Here is a 20,381-nt window from a genome sequence, read left to right on the forward strand (position 1 = left end):
AACATGAAGATCATGATCACGAGGGACATGAACATCATGATCACGGGGGACATGAACATGAAGATCATGATCATGAGGGACATGAACATGAAGTTCATGATCACGAGGGACATGAACATCATGATCACGATGGACATGAACATGAGGATCATGATCACGAGGGACATGAACATGAAGATCATGATCATGAGGGACATGAACATGAAGATCATGATCATGAGGGACATGAACATGAGGATCATGATCACGAGGGACATGAACATGAGGATCATGATCACGAGGGACATGAACATGAAGATCATGATCACGAGGGACATGAACATGAAGATCATGATCATGAGGGACATGAACATGAGGATCATGAGGGACATGAACATGAAGATCATGATCACGAGGGACATGAACATGAAGATCATGATCATGAGGGACATGAACATGAAGATCATGATCATGAGGGACATGAACATGAAGATCATGATCACGAGGGACATGAACATGAACATGAACATGAACATGAGGATCATGATCATGAGGGACATGAACACGAGGATCATGAACATGAGGGACATGAACATGAGGATCATGATCACGAGGGACATGAACATGAGGATCATGAACATGAAGGTCATTATCATGATGATCATGAACTTGAGGATCATGAATACTAGGGACATGATGATAATCTTGATCATGAGGATCATGACAATGAGGACCATGAACATGAGAACCATGATCATGAAGGGCATGAGCATTAAGATCATTATCATGAGGATTACGAACACGAGGATCACTAGCTCCATCAATAGGATCATGACTTTGACCCTGACGATCCTGAATATGAACATCATGATCATGGGCATGGTCAGGAAAATGGTGAAGAACTGAAACTCGAAATTAATGAACTTGATAATGAACTTTTGGTTCGTGTTACTGAATTTCAAAACTAGATAACTCTAATACAAAAGGGCATATTGTTCAAACCCAGGAACCCATTTCCAATTCTGGCAAAAAATACTGTAGCCAGATGTCCATAGCTGGTTGTTATTATTATACATTTAAATAGCTGTGTAATTTTCATGATTAACACCCTTCACAAATCTACAAATAGAATTAAAATAAAGTATTTTATACTCTAACTGATCTCAGTGTCATAACTACGTACTACAATGGAAGTCAAACTACACTCCAGCTAAGATGGATACACACTAAAACCACTGTCATTGCATGTGGTAGATTGCAAACGTTTGTGAAACCAGAGTGTTTGTTATTATCAATATTGGTATTGTTAACACTGAATTGAATTGAATTGAATGTGATGGCACTTAAGGAAAACTTGGCATCAGATAGTGTTAACACTGAATTGGATTGAATATGATGGTACTTAAGGAAAACTTGCCATCTGATAGTGTTAACACTGAATTGAATTGAATGTGCTGGTACTTAAGGAAAACATGGCATCAGATAGTGTTAACACTGAATTGGATTGAATATGATGGCACTTAAGGAAAACTTGGCATCAGATAGTGTTAACACTGAATTGAATTGAATGTGCTGGTACTTAAGGAAAACTTGCCATCTGATAGTGTTTACACTGAATTGGATTGAATGTGATGGTACTTAAGGAAAACTTGCCATCTGATAGTGTTAACACTGAATTGAATTGAATTGAATGTGCTGGTACTTAAGGAAAACTTGGCATCAGATAGTGTTAACACTAACAGGTCAGATTACACTGTGGTTTCTCAGTTAAAGTTATCGTACATGTACTTAGTCTTACGATAAAATATAGAATTTAGTTTTCAAATGTAAGTAAAACTTGTTTGAATATGGGTACATTTGTTCGTCATTTACGTTCGTTTCACATTCTGTGAGAAATAAGCTAACGGTTGTTACACACACAAACCATCATCGACATTGTGACAATATAACTAAACAGAAGTTAAAGAACCTCTGCATATCAAACCCACACATTTGTAATACCTAGGGTGTATTTCAGGTTTTCAGTATATTTATCAGTTTTGACAGTACACAGCTATTACGAAAATGTGATCGCAGTGTAGAATGAGAGAGAGAGAAAGAGAGGGAGACAGACAGACTGACAGACAGACAGACAGACAGACAAAGAAGACACAGACAGACAGACAGACAGACAGACAGACAGACAGACAGACACACACACACACACACACACACACACACACACACACACACACACAGATAGAGCCAGGGTTGATACGGGTATTTTATATGCCCTGGTTGACAGTTGAACATTTCCACGTACACAATGTAATAATTATTGATATAGCTAGCGTGATATTAGCATGCTGCAAACAGTGTCAGTTTGTGTCTATTTTAAATTGCCTCTAACTTGAATTCCGTGGTAGGAACCTCTCTTAATTAACCATATACTGATGCAATAACGTTGCCAATTGGATTGGACGTGAATAGCGCCACCAGAGTCAAACACTTTAGACTATTTTTTTTAAATTAGGCACACGAACAGTATTGCGAGTTCTCACTTTATGATATAGCATGTGGCCAGCTTAGCTTGACCAATCGATCATGTAATACAACAAATGGTACCAAAATCTGAAAAAGTTCGGTATAGAATTTTAGCTGGTAACAGAATTTCTGTAACGCACATTATTTTTGGAGGTATAGTATTAAGATACATCAGATTGCAAGATGTGTCGGTAACCCATTTTGGGCATTGATAACAATTTTACATTGATATAGATTCTATTATTTTGTCTCATTTAAACTTCTAATTAAGACCTGAAATAAACCCACCTTATTTAAACGTATTTAACACGTCCTAGCCAGGATATAAAATCAGGAGAGGGAATGATTGACAGGTTTAGTCTGTCTGTCTGTCTGTCTGTCTGTCTGTCTGTCTGTCTGTCTGTCTGTCTGTCTGTCTGTCTGTCTGTCTGTCCGTCCGTCCGTCCGTCCGTCCGTCCGTCCGTCCGTCCGTCCGTCCGTCCGTCCGTCCGCCCGCCCGCCCGCCCGCCCGCCCGCCCGCCCGCCCGCCCGCCCGCCCACCCACCCATCCATCCATCCATCCATCCATCTATCTATCTATCTATCTATCTATCTATCTATCAATCTATCTATCTATCTATCTATCCATCCATCCATTCAACCAACCAGCCAGCCAGCCAGCCAGCCAGCCAGTCTGTCAGTCAGTCAGTCAGTCAGCCAGCCAGCCATCCATCCATCCATCCCAACCACCCATCCATTCATCCATCCATCCATCCATCCATCCATCCATCCATCCATCCATCCATCTATCTATCTATCTATCTATCTATCTATCTATCTATCTATCTATCTATCTATCTATCTATCTATCTATCTATCTATCTATCTATCTATCTATCTATCTATCTATCTATCTATCTATCTATCTATGCATCCATGCATCTATCCATTCGTCCATCCATTAACTCACCCACCAAACCTATTTATCCACCCGCAGTAGGTGAGAATGGGTCACTAACATACAGTACACTCCTAAAGTAGCACCTGCTACGGAAGTGGTGTCATTGGTATTGGGTCACTTATTGAATAAAACTCCATAAATAATTTATAACAAGAAAGAACTATAAGGATATATGTAAGCAATTATAGGTTCTTTAATTTCCGTTTCTATTTAAAACAACCAGTCTGGGTCATTTAAACTGTTTTGGACGTAAAAGAAAATGGTCAATTGACAACAGTATCTTTGGTTAATGCTGGTGTAGTGAGCAGGTGATATTCTGTATGGGGTATGAAGTTTTGATACGATCTTAGAGGAAACTGTTGATGATTGCTCTCCTTCACACTTCACACACATTTCGCTATGTCCTTCATTATGATAGCTATACCCTCTGTGTACTGTACGTGCAATGTATGCATACGTGGGTAAAAATAAAGGAATACAATACAATACAATACAATACAATAGTAAATGCAGTGAAATACAATACAATACAGTGCAATACAATACAATACAATACAATACAATACAATACAATACTTCACAATACCTCAACATAAAATGAACATGTACATTGTCCAGTGTACATTCGGTTTGTAAGTTTGTTTGTTTGTAAGTTTGTTTGTTTGTTTGTTTGTTTGTTTAATGTTTCAGTCTATGGACCCGAGAGGATGTAATCGGCCAGGCCAATCATCTCAAACTCTGATATATATGGCTTTGACATCTTCACCAATATATTACTCAATAAATCGTCATTCTTCTGTATGCAAAGTAGATCAAAAGGACTTACCTCCTGGAACATCAATTGCCATCTTAATGACACTAAATTGGATTGTTATAGCAAACTGAAGTATTTTAGTGATAAAATGTGGGCACTTCTTACAACGGATCTGTCTACAAGATATTATACAGTTAACTGGAGAGTTAAGTGCGTCTAAATCGTTATTTTTATTTCGCAATTCATGGCTTTTATATAAAGTATAAATTGAATTCTCTGTATTGTGTCAATATATCCCATTGCACTGAGGTTTGAATTGCCAGAACCATTAGAATCACTTTGCTTTTAAGCACAACAGGATATTTACTAGTGGGTCTCTCTCGAGTTCCGTGTGCCTGAATTGGTTGCTATGACGACAAGCAAAGCGGTTTAATAATTGACTCATTGCGTTCCTAAAAATCGATTTTTTATTTTGACTTTATTTGTCAAATGTGTGAATTGAGCAATTATATCATCACCTCAGTCCATTAAGGGGGAACTAAGGTCACGCGTTGCCATGGATACGGCGTCAAATTGACCACTGGCGTTTTAAAACTGTATGCTGAGTATAGAACTGAACAGACAGTCACCAGCAATACAGATGCTATGACGTATCCTTTTTCATCGGCTCTTTGAACAAGAAATGGAAAATTGGCGAGGTGCGATTCATTCTGGTATTGGAAATATTTATACACGTCGACGTAAGTATGGGATATGTACCCATCTTTTTTGTAGTGTAAGGAAATGCATCATCGTAAATCACAGCCTCTTTTACGGCACCATCCACGGCAAGAGGTGTGTTATTTCATAGACCTACACTTTCGTGTAGGGTATATGGTTATTTCGCATGCAGTGTCGTGGAAGAAATAACAGCTCTGGTTTGCGAGAATGAAGGAAATGTTACAGTGATGTTAGTTTAAGGGATGAGTGTTACATGCATTGTGTGAGTGATACATTAGACACAGTTGGTGATATCATAAGTATGTGTATCAGCTGGCGCTGTCGTTTTGGACTCTTATCTGTTGTATGTAATACCGACTTGATCCAACATGCAAGACAAAACATACAAACATTAGCACTATATATCAGCCACAACATTAACTTACTTCATATCAAAGTCACGTGTCTTCTACTCATACGTGTAATCTTATCGCGTCGGTTTTAAATTTACTTCTCTCACTTTAAATATCAGAAACGGAGAAGGTAGAAATGAAAATGACGAGGCGTTGTTTAATCTAACAAACATGAAAACAAGCAAACTAACAAATACAACGTTGACGTGTATCGATCGAAAATCAACTCACATGTCGACATTTGGACTCGAATGACCTCTTTAAATAGTCGCCAGAAGATAACAATCAAATTCTATTGATTTTATCATCAAAGTGGTGCGCATGCCCAGTCAAGAGCATTGGCATGAATTATATTGAACACTATAATGTTCGAATTTGAAAAAAAGAGTGTGAAATACATTTTGGTTGTCAATTTGCTGTTTTATGTTTTAATGTTTAAGCTTATATACCCCAATGAAGCCTACTCCAGTGCGGAATTTCAGTATAAAATGAACTTTATTATATGCTCATCATGGTTCGCAGCAAGAACCATCTCTACCTATATATTCTAAGCTAGCTGAAGATAACTCGGAAAAAACATGGTCGGTTTTCATAACAGCAGGAGATCTTGTATTGTTTTCAAATCAGTATTTTTTTAAAATTGATAACTTTGCAAGATTTTGAAATATAGTTATTATGATTTATATGATGGTATAATTTAGTTCTTGAAGTACTAACTTTACGAGAATAGGTGTAATATTTAGTTATCTAGTTTATACAGTAACACCAGATAACTTACACGGTTTGTTTCCACGAGAATAGATAAGAACGTGTACGTAATAATATTGTAGGGAGAAAATAATTCACTGACACCAAAAACGAGTATCGAATATCATATCAAACACTGAAAATACATGGGTTGGGGTGGGTGATGTGACGGGGGTGGGGTGGGGTGGGGGTTCACTCCTGGATATCGCTAACAGAAATATGACTTGCTTTTAAACTAATTTCTGTTTGTCTTTTCCTTTGGTTCACATTTTAAATAAAATAAACTTATAAAATTAACGCACAGAAACGAATTCGGTAACACTAATTATGGTCTCCAGTAAATTGATAACCCCTTTACGTATAAGTATCTCAGTTTTTTATGTTTTGCTGATGCATGATGTTGTGTTTGTTTGTTTTATGAGTTGACATGATGTTTGACGTTTCTGTTTTGGTTCCATGAAACAATTTGAAAGGATATTTCTGATTAGTAAAAAATTTAGTCTAAAATATCGTACTGGGAAAATAATATGAACGCTTACAAGGATGTTCATGTGTCAACGTTCATAGTATGTTTCACCGCGAGTTGGTTTCTCAGTGGTGTTTCTCTTTGAAGACCTCCCATTTTTCTGAAACGTACCTGGTAGTTTACGTGATGGGTGACCTTGACCAGTCACTACATTTTCTTCAAATTCAAGGTGTGTTTTTTTTCTTCAAAAAGTAGATAATTTCGCGCTATTTCTTTAAATTAACCAATGAGAGTGTCAGCATTTGAACCACTGGATATACCTCAGTCTACTCCTATCAACTTTTCATTTTGGTACATTCGCCATATTTATAGAAAGAAATATAAACGATATGGTTAATTCTTTTGCTATTGTAAAACAAAACGCCCTACACAATACATGCTGGAAATTAAACCCCTAGTGTATCAAGTAGCCAGTCTCATGGTCCAATACCAGCCAGCACTCAGTCATATTGGATATAATCATACCACTTAACTCCATCCAAAAATATAAAAAGTCCAGGGTGCGTGCCGACACCGCTTCAATCTTAATTTACATAGATAAGACAGTACTGCGTTCAGTTATTCTAATTTTAGAAACATATAGTTCGTGGGCAATGGTATCTGTATCAAGCGTTGCCATGGCGACAGCATGTTTTAAAACAAACATCCGAATCTTCAAAATAATAAAGTTCGTGCAGTTTTTTAGGTAGCGCATGTACTGCGTGAGTTATGTAGAAAATATCGACCAACTTCGGGAGTATAGAGTTTCCTGTCACACTGATTAATATTTCAAGAAATATCGACCGGGACTGTTGTTATTTCGATAAAAGCAATTAAGTTAGGTGTTCCCACAATGAAAAGCGTCGTGCTGTATGGGTGTTTGTTTACAAGTCGCACCTGCCGACCTGACAGTCTCACTCAAGGCGTTGAAACCTATAAATTCTATCCATATTTTAAAGCAATGGTCTCGACAACCAAGTTAATGGAAAGACTGGCATAGACGTAGTGAAAGATACCGAGTGAGTTAATCACCTGTGTGTTAACATCCTTTAAGGTGAGTTGTTTAACTGCAAACCAATTTTAATGCCTTCTATGTGTGTTTATGCACGGTGCTTGACGTAAACACTTGAATACGTTACGAGACTGTTATACTATCGATGGTGACTTTTACGACAATATTGGTGGATTTATCGTACGGCTACCCATGTCACCTGCCAGGTATACAGTGCTACGATGGCTCGTTGTTGTACTTCGCGTCTCTACCTATTGACTTAGATTAAAAAGTTTAAAACAAATGCACGTTACCTGTAACAATTCATGAATTGTTCATTGTTCGAAATTGCTGCAGAGGTCACATAAGTTATCAGCAAATGAACCACTTATCATGTTTATTTGACATTCAGAAAGCTATCAATAACTCTAACATTAAAAATTACTATGGGTACACTTAAGATGTGGCTATGCAATGTGGTTGGTTGTGGGGCGATTGGTATGTACGTATAGGCAAGAAAAAAGAGGGAACTTGGCAATTTGAGAGAGAGAGAGAGAGAGAGAGAGAGAGAGAGAGAGAGAGAGAGAGAGAGAGAGAGAGAGAGAGAGAGAGAGAGAGAGACAGACAGACAGACAGACAGACAGACAGACAGAGAGAGACAGAGAGAGACAGATAGACAGACAGACAGACAGACAGACAGAGACAGACAGAGACAGACAAGTTCAGGGTGAGACAATACCGAGTAAAATGAACTAAATAATTGGAATGAAATCGTTATGGTGTATAGTATACATATATTTGAGTGAGTCAGTTGCAATTGGTCGACGTTGAATGTCTGTGGTGTAAATATGTCAAGAAGAACCGAATCATCAAAGGTCTTTATGATTGACCCACTTTCTAAGAGACAAGTTTTCGTTTAAAATTCTACTGAAAAAGTTTTACAGTGGAAACTAAATCACCTGAAACAGAGCAACGTCTCTCGCAATAAAAAATCTTACTAACACTGCTGCATTGTCTTTGCATGAGATGCCATATATCTTTAGCAGATTGTAATACTGTAAGTGGTTGTGTCGTTGAAACGTGGATACCAGTAATTAAGTGAAACAAAACGTCATCTGGCCCCACGAAATCTTATCAACATTGCTACATTTTATTGTGGTAATTTATAAGCAATATTGGTAAGATTTCAGTCACGCGAGATGATAAAATTTTGATATAGTAAGATTTTTGTTGAGCCAGACAACATACTCGTTTTCAACTCAACTGATTTCTATTGTACAGATTTTCAATGTACATGGGTGGTTGAGTTACAATAGTAAACATATTTTCTTTTTACCTTATAGGGTAATCTAATATTAAGCAGAGGGAACAATGGACATAGCAACGCCAGACACTACAAGAAGACCTTAACTCCAAGTACAAGTGATTAATCACTTTATAATGCGATCTAAATATTAGATAAGCAGCGAGAGACACGCAATCTTTTATTAACCTGATTTGAGTTTTTAACGATTAATATTGACCTTGAGATCAAAATGAGTAGTCCAGAGTACGACTCTGAAGATATCGAAAACGACTGTACCGACATGGTACGACCAGTTATTTCGGTTACCATCACCCCTAGACCGTACTCCAATGGCGAGCAGAGGAAAACGTCACGAGTCTCGTTCACCCAAAGACCTTTAACTGTTGGAGCAGACGACACAAAATTGGCGCGAAACAAGAGCGGTCAGCAACAAATTATGGACCTCTTCAAAATTAGGACGAGTCGAACTTCCGTGATGCCCGCCATTTGCAAAGATCCTATGCCGGTGTGTGGGCAAAAAGTTCATTTAATGAACCCAGGGAGCTGTGGAAGAATGAGTCCAAATTCGCCGGTCACTAAATCTATATATCGTCCCACTTCAAGAATATCACTGGATATTGACCTGAGGAATAGTACAAGTTCTAGTCGGTGTCATTATTACAGAATGGATGACAAACCCCAAAACAAAGTATTGGTTATCAAAGACAGTGAGATACTAGAAGACCCTTTACCAGCCTACCAACTTCCGAGATACAGGAATCAACTGAGCGACGCTTTCATACGGAAACGGAATCACTCTCAAAAAATGAAAAGCTCCGACGTTAAAATCGACGGAGGTATACGGAATTTGCGAGAAAGACTTCGAACGACCATGACAGTGCCTGAACGAAAAGAACGAAAAGTGGTGACTCGACAAGCATGGACGGAAACGTCGGAGAAAGAGGTAACAGAGCGACACGGCAAACATAAAATCATCGTTTACTACAACACAAAAGACAAAACTGAGCCACAGTCAGACGGGATATCAAAAATTGAAACAGCAGACGTAAAAATTGATAGGAAGAAAGAAGTAGTGACACCAAGCAAACCACCAGAACATTTGGACGGGTGTCTGTATCATCGCCTGAAGGACTCCATACATTCACTGAAGCAAGGAAAGCGATCGAATGGTAGAAAATCTAGTGGAACAAGGCGTCGTCAGTCAACACCTGTTATATCAGCATCACTTACTCATCACCGGAAACGGGAAAAGAAACGAGTGAAGTCTGCGAGCAGTGTATCAACAGATCTAGAGTGACTAAGTTCTCGCAACCAAATCATTAAAACCCAAAACACATGCTCGGAACGTAAGATCAAACATAAACAAATTTTACTCCCATGAGTTTCAGATTTCGAATGGAAGTAGAATTTTCAAGAAAATTTACATTAAATTACAGATGTTGTCAAGACAACTCATATTGACCTTTGACTGTCGTCAGAATAAAGAAATGTAAGTTTTACTTATGAAGTTATGTGATCATTTCCGAAACCTGAATGGAGTCTTTCAAGATAATTTACAGTCAAAGGGACACAGTCCATTGTTTTTCGTTTTGCAGTTTTTCCTTGTGGGGTTATGTTCAGCCCACTCTAAAAGTGGCACAGGCTGAGTTTATAGAAGTTTATTCTCGTGTTTAACGCTTACATAAAATCACAGCTCTGCATAAAATCATGATCAAATTATTCTACGTCATCGGTGCATGACTCCCATGATGCCATAGTAGATTTAACTACATATCTTGCCTAAATACCAGGTTTGAAGCCTTTCACTGTGTATGTGATTGTTATAGTATGCTCCAGTCGCAAAATTACACTCCCCTCCCCCAAAATTAAGATAACGCAAACACAGCTGCAAACAAACAAACAAACAAACAAACAAACAAACAAACAAACACACACACACAAACAAACAAACAAAGTAAATAAATAAATAAATACATGTAAACTCAGCTTCAGGTACATATTAAAGAGATCACTCTTTTTTTGTTGGTTTGTCTGATCACACATACTGACAGCGATAAAGAGTTCTGCCATCGGTATAGGTATTAACAAACAGCCCTGACTACACGTTTATCTTCACGCGATATAATCGAAATCATATTGGTTGTCGGTGGCCAAGTGGTTAAACCACTTGCCTCTTACCACGCTGTAAGAAGAGTGTCGTTCAGTTTGACTCTACCGAACAACGCAGGTTTTCCCCGAGTACTCCGGTTTCCTCCTGCATTAACACTGAACCCAGGAGGGATGGCCCTCACTGGACTTCTTGGGAGACAAGTGTTTAAATGCTTAAAGAACTATCCAGTATAAATAAAGAGTATTATTATATAAATAACGTGATAACATATATGGTTATCATTTGAATGTATATGGTATAGTATGGCAGATCTCGCCGGGAATTAGTCTTGCTGCTAGACGTTCGGGCTTTCTTTCGATGCTACAACTATAAGCGAACGAAGTTCGCATGTGAGGGCTTGCCCGACGGATGTTCCATCCTCGATAGCGTTGTTCGGCTGTGTGTCGTATTTTATCGGAAGAACATCCGAGGGCTAGCTGATAGACGAACCGGGAATGTGCTTCGATCTCCTGTGTGTCATACCAACATTCTCCGGGAACTTGAAGACCTACATACATCATGTATATTGACGTGTATTGACTTAAACAAACCCCTTCGTAGAATGAGCATTTTAAAGTTGTTAGCGCTTTCCAGTCATGACGTCACACCTATAGTCCAAGGGTCATGATACTTTGTGAATCAACACTAGTGCGAGACAGTGATTTCGTTATCTTTCTCAGCATTATTGCGACACTTAATTAGTTTCATGTATGTGTTTATCAAACAATTGACGTATTCAATTGACCATGTACGTTTAAACATGTTCAATCCCTATAGTTCTTTGTGAAACACGAACAAATACGTCAAAAGACGTAATTTCTAAAACTTGAAGAATTTGTCACTGACATATTTACATTATTTTGTTTGAAAGCTTTGTTACTATTATATGCTGCCTTACAAAAGTTTTTTTTTAGAGGAATCTAAAATATCAACGTCTCTAATTCCACCAAAGTCAAGTTTAGGAGTATGTAAGCTTATATTACAATTGTCACCCTGACTATCACTGAGAAGTATATACTCGGTATATTATAATACCGTTAATGGGCTATTGGCTAACCTTTGACCTTGGTAGTTCAAAAACAGGTGTCATTACGTCATATGAAAATGCCTTCGTGTGACGTCAGTAAGGACAGCAGTTCACACTATAAACAATTGAAATAACCACATACAACTCATTCAATAAATACACACACTTCAAGTCAATGTAACGAAATGCCGGCAAATAAAGAGTACTTTGTAAGAAAGTGTCTCCTCTTGGATGTCTGTTGGTCTGTATGTTCCTTCAGCATTTAAATGTGAAAATTTACACATTTTGGCAATTATTTGACTTTGCATATGTCCTTAAGGTTGACGGGCAAATCGATGTATGTATGTATGTATGTATGTATGTATGTATGTATGTATGTATGTATGTATGTATGTGTGTGTGTGTGTGTGTGTGTGTGTGTATGCATGCATGCATGCATGCATGCATGTATGTATGTATGTATGTATGTATGTATGTATGTATGTATGTATGTATGTATATTTGTGTGTATGTATATTTGTGTGTATGTATGTGTGTATGTATGTATGTATGTATATGTGTGTGTGTATGTATGTATGTATGTATGTATGTATGTGTGTGTGTGTGTATGTATGTATGTATGTATGTATGTATGTATGTATGTATGTATGTATGTATGTATGTATGTATGTATGCCGGTGTGTATGTATGTGTGTATGTATGTATGTATGTATGTATGTATGTATGTATGTATGTATGTATGTATGTGTGTATGTATGTATGTGTGTGTACTAAGCGAGGTAGATAGGCTTACTTTCATATAACTATATATCCTGATTTGATGGTCTAAATGAACGGTGAAACAACGTAAATAAAACTATCAAGAAACAAATCACAAATGGTAATTGGAAAATATGAAGTTTTTTGTATTCATTGAAATGTGCAGTCGTCTATCACATCTACACGACAACAGGATTGTCATGTGGCAAAGTGCCAAATTAGCTTTGAGTGAGAGCTAACTAAATATAAATAATTCATCAGTTACATTATTCATTATGTCAGAACTCCATGTTTGACCTCTTGACCTTTGTTGAAGGTCACCTTTGAAATAGTTGGAAGCCTTATTGTATCAGTAATATAATGACTGTTATGAGATATTGGAGAGATAGATAGAGAGAGAGAGAGAGAGAGAGAGAGAGAGAGAGAGAGAGAGAGAGAGAGAGAGAGAGACAGAGAGAGAGAGACAGAGAGACAGAGAGAGAGACAGAGACAAAGACAGACAGAAACTGACAGACAGACAGACAGACAGACAGACAGAGTCTTAGAGAAGAGTGAGGGGTAGGGAAGAGAAACAAGAAGGAAGGAATGATTGGAGATCAAGAATCCCTATGTTCCCAAGCAACAAGGAACATGGTTCATTAGCTACAAACCGTTAGCAGTGAAACACAATTATTAACTTTGTCGGTAACGATTGAAACATTTTGTAAACATTTACACGCTAGCTTGAGAACACAAGGCGGTGTTAGTGGTCTAGACAATATTGAGTTTCATTGACTTTTGTGTGTCGATATAGGAGCACATAGTAACACCTTGTTTCATGTTTCTCTTAAAAAGACCATCGCGAAGGGGTTAGGTTTCCAAACCGACGCTTTACCTGTTTCGCTGACAACAATTTTGCATGTACATTTGTAGATGCGCACTTAAAGGAACACACCTGGGTTTCAGGGTAACCGTGACTTCTATTGTAATTACAAAACGGTTGGTTAAACCGTTTATTGGTCACGGATAGTTACGCGAATATAGCCCCCCCCCCCCCCCGATTATAGAATTTGAATGTAAAGATAAAATGTTTAGAGCGAAATTACTAGTAAGGAATTTTCCAAGACTTTATGTGGGGAAATGCTTGCTCCGAGAAACGTTTTGAAAGGTTCCCACTGATTGGTCAGAAATACTCATCAGAAGGAGGTTCAGCAGGGGAAAGGCTTCCTGTTGAATATGTTTGTGTTGTGTATGTTTATAATTAGAAACGTATGATTTTGTAATTTCAAGTAAATGCATCCTCCAGAGGATGGCCAAACAGAATTTCTAGGGCATATCTTGTCCTCAAAATAGGTCACCTAATATATATTAAGATACCTTCGCGCTTTTTGTCGATAGTTCTTTCAAATCGACAGACAGAATTGACAATACTCTGGCCTTAGGGACCTTAGAGGGCGCAAGTCATGGTTTGCCCACGAGACTGCTTGGACGGTAGAGTATTTGATTAAAGAAAACAGCAATCGATAAGTTAAGTTGCTATATTTATTATTTAAAAAATCATTGGATAAAAGACACCAGTGTAGCACATTTGTAAAATTTCACTTTGTATTGTTGTAAAACCGTGACGTGCAATATATGTAACATAGCAAGGGATTGGTCGTATATATCACTGTTTTTTACTAAACCCCATTGAATTTCCATTAACCCTTTTGTACAAGATAGGTATTTCATTTTTAATTGGTACATTTTAAAAATAATACGAGATAATATTCAAATTATGCGATAAAATGGATAAAAAGCATGCCCTCTGCATTACGAAACTTATTAAAATTGAAATGGTGTGCTTCTTGTGTTGAAAGTTCCAGGTTTTGAGTTGGATTGGTAGTCAGAGGGCGCTCTCCATGACCATGGCCGATTCATGCATGGTCTCCCCTCTCAGTAAGGAACTTCTTCGCCGTGTTCGTCCAAGAATAAAAAATAGCGATTGTTGTCAACACTTTTATCTCTGTTGGTAATATTTAGTCGAATGGAACGATATCCATGTACACCTTGACCGAGTAATTGAGGAAAAACGAAGCAATATTGAAAGGCATGAAATAAACATCACAAAGATGGAAACACGAGGGCTCGTATAAATATAACATTCGCAGAGTATATATTTTCCAGCCGAAGCTACGAGATGGCGTCTATGAAGCGCTGGAGTAAAGGGGTGGTCGATTTTACGATGGTGCACAAAATGTCAGTACTGTTCTGTTTAGAGGTTTGTAGAGTCTTCCATAAATTTAGCAGGGGTACCAGCTGCATAATTTCGGCATGTGAAATCGTAGAGGAACATCATTAGTCCCATAAGAAGAACAATAGCTCCCACAGTACCGGCTATAGCTGCTGCCAAAGTTGCTGCTGAATATGTCTGTGTTTCATCTGTGTACACAAACAAACAAAACATGAATGAATGAATGAGTGAGTGAGTGAGTGAGTGAGTGAGTGAGTGAATGATATGAATGGGTGTCAGTGAGTGAGTGAGTGAGTGAGTGAGTGAGTGAGTGAGTGAGTGAGTGAGTGAGTGAGTGAATGTCAGTTAGTGATTGAGTGAGTGAATGAATGAATGAATGAACGAATGAATGAATGTATGAATGAATGAATGAATGAATACGAGAGTGAGTGAGTGAGTGAGTTAGAGAGTGAGTGAATAAATGAATGTATGAATGGGTGTCAGTGAGTGCATGAATGTGTTAGTGAATGAATGAATGAATGAATGAATGTCAGTGGGTGAGTGAGTGAATGAACGAATGTCAGTGAGTGAGTGAGTGAGTGAGTGAATGAATGTATGAATGAGTGTCAGTAAGTGATCATAATGAACGAATAAATAAACAAATGAATGAACGAATAATGAATAAATTGTCGAATACAGTAAACATGGTGTACATCCGTTCTGAGAAACAAGTCTTAGAAATAAAACAATAAACCCTAATTTTGGGTCCGCCCCCTAAAATCAGTACCCTTCTAATCATGTCAACAAGTACGATGTTTAAATGTTTGTATTTTACCGTCTTTAATACAGTTTTGATTGTCTGATAGAAAAACCCTCACAAATAGTTCATCAATTATAGCATAGACTAGACAGTGCAGGGGCCTTCACTGTCTATGGTTACATCAATTATAGCATAGACTAGACAGTACATGGGCCTTCACTGTCTATGGTTACATCAATTTTAGCATAGACTAGACAGTACAGGGGCCTTCACTGCCTATGGTTACATCAATTATAGCATAGACTAGACAGTGCAGGGGCCTTCACTGTCTATGGTTACAATTTGTTTATCTGTTGGACTTTTGATATCAGTTTGATCAATAAAACTTTGACCCAATTGAAGGCAAGAAGAAATATCAGGAATCACCATATTTTCTTTCAAATAGATAGAAGTCGAAGTGATATTAAAAATAACAGTCTTGGAATCCAAAATGGCCACTGAGTAACGTGAGGGAGGGGGTTGATGATTAAAGACATTATGAAACGTACTTTTGCATTTCTAAATATATAATGAAAAATAATCAAACTTGTGCAACTTTCTGTGAACAGAACTTTCTGTTTCTTACCAATAGCAAAGGCAGTCGATAGTGTGGCAAGAAGCACGATGATCATCAAACGTTTTTCATACGCCATCTGGAAATTGAAATAAAAAAATAAAATGAAAAGACGAAAAATATGGTTGGATAATTCATGCGTCTATAGTGGTGAAAAAAATGCACATGGAGTAGTTGTGTATTTAAAAAAAAAACTACAAACAAATGTAAATGAGGAAAGAGACACATTAACTAATAAACAATCTCAGAAACAGCGCTAGCACAACAGATGTTGGGGGCAGTCTTACTGAAATAGGTCATTTGTAAAGCTAACTAACATTCAGTATTGTCCAGTGCCCGAAGTTTTCCGAGGTCGACGAACAAAGCCGAAGGACAGTAAACTGATGTGCTCCCTCGAGCACATTCAGTCGACTGTAAATTTACTCAAAGCGTCTAGCAGGCTATCTCGCACTCTCCTCTGGTATATGTATTAAAATGAAATACAGTACCACATAATTTTTAAGTTGTCTGATTTCAAATTACATGGTATATAGAGAATAATATGGACGCATTTATATCAATGACCATACAAAAAGTAGGTGGACGTCCAAACAGCTTGATAATACAAAACAGACACGTAGAATGGAGTTACCATTACACGCAATCTGATTAAAATCCAATGTGGTGAAAGCGACTAAATGCTTTATCTACCTCTATTTCCATCGTTTTGTGTCGTTTGTTTTTGTTCCGAGTGATCGCCGCCTTCTAATCAGATTGCATTACACGGGGACGTGAAAAGCCAAACCTCACCAAATAATCCGGGGGTGCACCACTCAAAGTTTTGATGTACAAAGTGTAAATAAATGACAAAATGTATACTGGGTGCCAGGTGTCAAAGTGTATTGACTCCTTTGTGATTATACAACCGTCTATGAAAATGTCATGAATATTTATTGTCCACTAATTGCATAAGCATTTCCGCTAACTCCCATGACACATTGTGGCCCATAGCAAATATTCTTAAAGAGGGACAACTTCAACTTGCTTTTTTCTCTGAAATAATGTATAATGTAGGGAATGAAATCTGGTTCTCCAGAACCCAACAAGTTAAAGCTTTCCTGGCAATTCGACACCCTTTACTGTAAGGTATACTATTTTGTCCATGCATAGTATCGTCATTTTGACGTGACCTCGCCAAGAGTTCACACAGGTAACTAACAAAGCATAGTACGAAACAGTCAAAATGTCGACATCGTATTATTTATGATTATGACTTGCAAACATTTAAACTAGCACTCCAGATAGGTTTATGGCTAAATTTAACACGGACTCTCATACTTCCGTCTTAAGCCCCATCTACACGTTGGTCGTCATACCTGAGACAGTCCAAAGTCCTACCTGAGGTAATATAGATTTGTCTCTACACGTAGGAAGGTTACAGTGTAGATGTCGTGCGTTCCCGTCCTGACAGAACATAGGACGAAGTCAGGCAGGAGAGTTTTCAGGAAACCTCTCAAAGGTGTCCTCAGTCAAGACAGTTTCAGGACACGTTTACGTCTACACGGGCTTCAAAGTATTCTGAATCCTACCAGGTAGGATTTTTAGTGCCGTGTAGATGGGGCTATAAAGACCTTAAAAATATGCTCAGTAGCGATACTGTTGTCATGTCGTGTCCTAGTAAGTGACTGACATGATATAATATATTTTATTGTACTCAAGTTTCAAGTTCTTGTATACGTCACGACATTACATTATGTAATTAATGATCTAACTTTCAAAATTAATACTTTGACTGAAAGACAGGGTTAATGTACACCAAAATTAAAATATCAATTTAGAAATTCAATATAATATAGTTAAGTAATCAATTCGTCGCCCATTTTTAAAAAAAATTCTATTAGTCTGTCTGGTTCGATAGTAATATCGTCCAGCCATGGAGGTAGAATGGAAGATATCCCCTGAAACCTTCATGGTACAGTCTACCTCCGTGATTTTCACAAGGTGAGTCCATGGAAGTATAAGGGGAGCCCCTTATACCTCCATGGTGAGTCATCAAACATAACTCATGATACAGTCCCACACAGGATTTAGAATCTTGTAATGTGGGAAGCGTAAACTTGAAATCGAATTCAGTCATGCAAAACTAATTTCAAGTCATTTACCCTACTCTCTGTTTGGTTTTAATTTACGTAAGTAATGAACTGTATAATCCATCTACGTCAAATATATTTTTATTGTGTGCTTACTTTTAGGCCACAAATTATGTGAGCAGCTTGGTATTTATGGGCACTACATGCAGAGAGTTGAACACCCACACTTTTTGTCATTTTATTGTTAGATATGATTTCTAAAGGATACATAAATTTCAGCCCACAACGACAACTATACAGAATAAATAAAAACAATATACACACACAAAACCCTTGAAAAGGGTGGGTAAAAACAAAGATAAGCCATACAAATACAACTTAGCAATGTTGACGGCTGACGTGACAATACTGTTTAGACTTCCTTCAAAACCAGAGTGGCACTAACATACCATACCATTACAGTGCAGGCATCTTGAGGAAAAAAAATTGAAAGGAACAGCGGTCGAGATGTCTATCTTTCGTAACGGAAAAAAAGTATTTTTTTTAGGATTCGGGTGTTGAACTAGTACATACTAGTATATTATGCCAGGGTATATCATATTATGGGGTAGATTGAATAGGTAGTTTTACTAGCTTGAACTTTTGTTAGTACGGTAAATACAAGGGGAGGGGGTCTCGCCTCAGAACATTCCAGCTGTTAATTGTAAAAACTCTTCTCCGAACAACCCTGCATTTGTTTTACATTACTCCATTCAATATGGGAATTCTTCGCAAGATTATATGTGCTAAGCTCCTATGTAAAATTAGCCTCGGACCACTATCGTAATTACCATAGAATGGAACGCTGATGACACAGTTCATGATGCGTGACGTAAATCATAGACGTCGAAGAGAATGTACACCTTTTGTTCACAACATACATTGAAAGCATACCACGATGAGCGATGCCATAATTTATCGGGAGCTGTCTGTCATTGATCCGGAATGATCTGACCCAAATTGGTCCTTTGAATTTGACCACCGTCATAGTAAACGAGATGGTATGCTTTTTTGAAATTGTACAGCCCTTAGTACAGGTACCGGGTTTGTTAACGATCACTCGCTCGAAACGCTCTAGTTGTCAAACTTTAATCGGCCAACTTCAATATGTTGACTACCTTGCTGACCTCCAACAACACCGTTATGATGTTAGTACGTACATGTTGTTATCTAGTAAGCATTGGACTTGAAGGTTACCAAAAAAACACCTAACACAACAAGTTGATAATGTGTCGGATATGCAAGCTTCGACATTGGGTGTGGTAAAAGTATTTTGAAAGAACGTTATAAATCACAACAGTACAGGTAGTTGGTTTACACGGTAGACATGTTTTTATGTACACACTTACATTTGTATATGGCGTACTTGTATAGTGGGCTTTACTGAACACCAAACACAAATACAACAGGATACCCCTACGGTTGGCGCGATTGTTGTCGATTCTTGTACAACATACATGATAGAAACAACACACCTTTACTTTCAACCCATGGCTGCATTTTTACAATTAACAATTACATAATATATATGGAAAGTAGGCAACCCATACTATTCATAACCTCACTTCGAAATACACAATTAACAAAAAGTTTCACAAGTTTTACTCTACTATCGAGTACTAAGAAATCTTACCTTCAATCTTGGATTGGAAGTTAAACCCTCGGTGGTACAAATTTGAGCTACGTCGTGAAAATGGCGTTGAAGTGAGAGTTGATCAAGGAGCAGTGCAGTGTAGCGAACCTCGGCCTCGGGTGTGTCGAGTCGAAAGTGATTAAATTTGCATACGGTATTTACCTATGAATATACTTGTGGTATTTGAATATCAATGTATGCGGGGTGTCCTGTTTATCCATAGACCCGTTGGTGGCGGGCCCCGGGTCTATGGTTTATCAGACGATGCTTTATGCCATTATAGA

General features: G+C 37.9%; 1 long non-coding RNA gene across 1 annotated transcript; it reads right to left on the minus strand.

The window, feature by feature from the left end:
• Positions 1-14,308: 14,308 nt before the first annotated feature.
• LOC144452947 (uncharacterized) lies at positions 14,309-20,227 on the minus strand. The gene is made up of 3 exons (XR_013482381.1): positions 20,098-20,227; positions 16,369-16,435; positions 14,309-15,192 (listed from the first exon to the last, which is right to left on the minus strand). It is a non-coding gene; the product is annotated as an uncharacterized LOC144452947 (long non-coding RNA).
• Positions 20,228-20,381: the final 154 nt, after the last annotated feature.

This window comes from Glandiceps talaboti, chromosome 23 (assembly GCF_964340395.1).
Source record: "Glandiceps talaboti chromosome 23, keGlaTala1.1, whole genome shotgun sequence".
NCBI classification, from domain to species: Eukaryota; Metazoa; Hemichordata; class Enteropneusta; family Spengelidae; genus Glandiceps; species Glandiceps talaboti.